This window comes from Marmota flaviventris, chromosome X, assembly GCF_047511675.1.
Source record: "Marmota flaviventris isolate mMarFla1 chromosome X, mMarFla1.hap1, whole genome shotgun sequence".
Classification (NCBI taxonomy): Eukaryota; Metazoa; Chordata; class Mammalia; order Rodentia; family Sciuridae; genus Marmota; species Marmota flaviventris.
In genome coordinates, this window is record NC_092518.1 from 135,622,911 (window position 1) to 135,626,361 (window position 3,451).

The 3,451-nt window shown below is 50.8% G+C and overlaps 1 pseudogene; it reads left to right on the plus strand.

The window, feature by feature from the left end:
- The first annotated feature begins 1,249 nt into the window (after nt 1-1,249).
- On the plus strand, nt 1,250-2,367 carry LOC139703193 (olfactory receptor 1N2-like; annotated as a pseudogene).
- Nucleotides 2,368-3,451: the final 1,084 nt, after the last annotated feature.

Here is a 3,451-nt window from a genome sequence, read left to right on the forward strand (position 1 = left end):
CGAACTGGACTCCCCTGCTTTCACTGCATCTGCTGGGAAGTGCCCCGGAGCTTTCTCCTCCTGCAGTGCTTCTCCTTGCAGCATCAGAGCCTTTGTGTGTGTGTGTGTGTGTGTGTGTGTGTGCTCAGGTGGCAGTTTTTGTTAACAGCATAGGCTGCATATCTTAAATTCACTGGGAAAGTCTCTTTGAGCCAGTCATATGCCACTCGTGGTGCTGTGCATTTCTTTTTGTTAAATCTTCTACTATTCTCCCTAAAGTGATATTCCTGGGTTGCCTCTGGTTACTGACTCTCTGGATGGAACCCCAGGCCTTTCCCATGCCATTGCTGCCTCGGCATGCAGCCCCAGGAACTGCTTTGATACAACTCCTGGGACAACTACTATGTGGAGATGCTTCCAGTGTGCCATTTCTCCATTCGTAGGACACAAATGCTTATTGTCACTGGGCGGCACAGGATCCCACTTGGGGAAGAAAGTGGCTAGGCCAGAAAGCTCGCTGTTCAGAAACGTTCAGCATGGGGAAGGGAGTATTCTCAAATCCAGTGGGCTTCATGATACACCCTTTTGTATGACACTGTTTGCGTATGAGCCCCTAATTGTGCTTTTGTGTGAGAGTTGCCCTTCACAGAATCCTCCTGGAAGACTTGTCGACATCAATACAGCACAGTGGGAAAACCGATACGTGCTTATTGTATTAAGAAAGATGCAGGGGCTGGGGTTGTGGCTCAGCGGTAAAAGCACTCACCTAGCACGTGTAAGGCCCTGGGTTCGATCCTCAGCACCACATATAAATAAATAAAATAAAGGTAGTGTGTCCAACTACAACTAAAAATATAAATATAAAAAAAGAAAGATGCAAGTTACAATCACATCCCAGAGATAACCCCTGTTAACATTTTGATGAATATCTTCTTCAAGTATATAATGTGCCTGTGTTTGAGCACACACTCTCTCTCTGTCTCTCACACACATGCACACAGACACACACACACACACACACACACACACAATTTTAACTTAATCGTCATCTCTCACACCTCTACATGGACAAGCAGAATGGTTCATGGAGGTCAACCTTGGTCCTTTTTGAGAGTTCCTACTGAGACAAGTCTTACACAGTTGCCTCTACCCATTCCCCACCCCCCAAAAAACCCCCAACTTTCCTTCAGTTCTCTTTATCTTCTCTGCCTGGATCTTTCCTCCCCAGGAAGCAGGAGGGGGGTTGACTAAGGTCAGTCCCACGGAGAACCTCAGCCCTCAGCAGCACCCTCAAGACACTTGGTGGCCTGTAGGGTCCCCATACTCTCTTGTGCTGACTACCCCAGGCTGGAGATCCTTCCACAAGTATGATTTCCATCAGTGACATGGGTGTCGTGCGGGCTTCCCCAAACTGCCTCTGGTCGTGTTGACGGATGTATTTCCAATGTGAATTTGTAGAAACTGGAAGCCATGGTGAGAAGTAATGTAACCATCGTCTCAGAATTCCTCCTCCTGGGACTGTCAGCGGTGCCTGGACATCAGCCCCTCCTCTTCAGCCTGTTCCTATCCATGTACCTGGTCGCGGTGGTGGGGAACCTGCTCATCATCCTGGCTATCGGCTCCACCCCCACCCTCCACATGCCCACGTACTTCTTTATAGCCAGTCTATCCTGTGTGGACATCTGCTTCACCTCTGTCACTGTACCAAAGATGCTGCTGAACATCCAGACTCAGAGCCAGTCCATCCCTTAGGTTGGGTGCCTCATTCAGATGTATTTTCTGATTTTATTTCTAGAACTGGACAATGGCCTCTTGGCGATGATGGCCTATGACCGATTCGTAGCCATATGTCACCCTCTTCACTATGCCGCAACCATGAGCCCCGAATTCTGTGTCACCTCCTTGTCTGTGGCTCTGATTGTCACAAACATCTATCCCTTGGTCCACACCCTGCTTATGGATACACTGTCATTCTGTGCAAGTGTCAGAATTCAACACATTTTCTGTGAACTCTATGCATTGCTAAAGCTCTCCTGCTCAGATATCCATGTCAATGAGTTGGTTGTTTATACCCTGGGGAGCCTTCTTTTTGTGACCCCCTTCCTCCTGATTTCTCTTTCCTACATGCGCATTTTCTCAGCCATCCTAAGACTGCATTCTTCTCAGAGCAAGATGAAAGCTTTTTCCACTTGTAGTTCTCACCTTGCGGTGGTGTCCTTGTTCTATGGGACCCTGCTTGGGATTTATCTGTGGCCTTCCTCGTCTTACACAGTTGAGGATTCCGTGGCCGCCGTCCTATATGCAGTGGTGGCTCCCATGCTCAACCCCTTCATATACAGCCTAAGGAATGAGGACATGAAGGGGGCCCTGAGGGGCCTCTTCAGTTGAAGCAATGTCTGGTTTTGGTGACACCAACTTCTGCTTCTGAGCCAGGATGCCTTGTCTTTTCCTCCCCTTCACTGGGAGGGGACTGTCCCTCTCTCAAGACCCATCTCCCAAGCGTCTGGCTGTGTCCCACATTTCTGCTGTCTTCCACCTTCATCTGCTCAGTGAACCAGCACTCCCAGATTGACTTTGGTGTTCCTGGCCCTGGGGATGTAATTCCCGGGCATTCTGTATGTCCCACGTCCCTCGCCACCCGTCTGGAGCCCTGCCTGTCCCTTGAATTTGTATATGTACCGACTTAGGCCCTGTGTGGTCCCCAGAGGTAGGCAAATGGAGGCTCAGAGAAGGGTTCCCCTTCTGCAGCCCCCAGGGGTAGGAACTGTTTGGATGGAGCCCAAGAGGTTCCTTTCACTTCTCAAGAACAACAGGCACAATGAGGTGCTCCTGTCCCTGGGCAGCAATAGACGCATGGGCTCTGACCTCATGGCCCAACCACTAGACTTGTGAGCCAAGTGGAGGAAAGTACAGGTGCCCCTTCTGTACTCCTGGGCTGAACATGGCGGTCTTCCCCATGTCCAAGCCACGCCCTGGACTTGTTGACTTTGCAAAGGACAGTCCTAGATGAAATGACATTCACGCCCCTCTAAACACGTGCATATGATAATGATAACTGTGTGGCCGAGTGTCTTTCCAGGGATGGACAGGATGAGGGTCCATCTCATGTGTTCTACACCTTGGCCTTGACAGCCTCCTTTTGAGACATGGGGTCTGTGTCCCTCCCTTCCCCTGCCCCCTTGAATGTGAGCAGGTCTGGTACTGCTTCCACTGCTGGAGGACAGCGGGGTCGATGCTGCTTGACATGATAGTAGTGTGAAGCTTCTCGACTGTTCCCTGGAACACGGGCTCTGGGAGCACTGAGCTGCCTGAAAGCAGTTGGGTTGCCCTGGGGCTGCCGCCACGGTGGAGAGGACTTGAGGGCATCTCTGGTGCACAGGGCCTGCCTTGGAGTCTCCCGCACACAGACGGAAGACCTGTGAGGGAAGGACCCTCGGATGATTTGGCTTCCACCTGCTTCAGATGTCTCGGC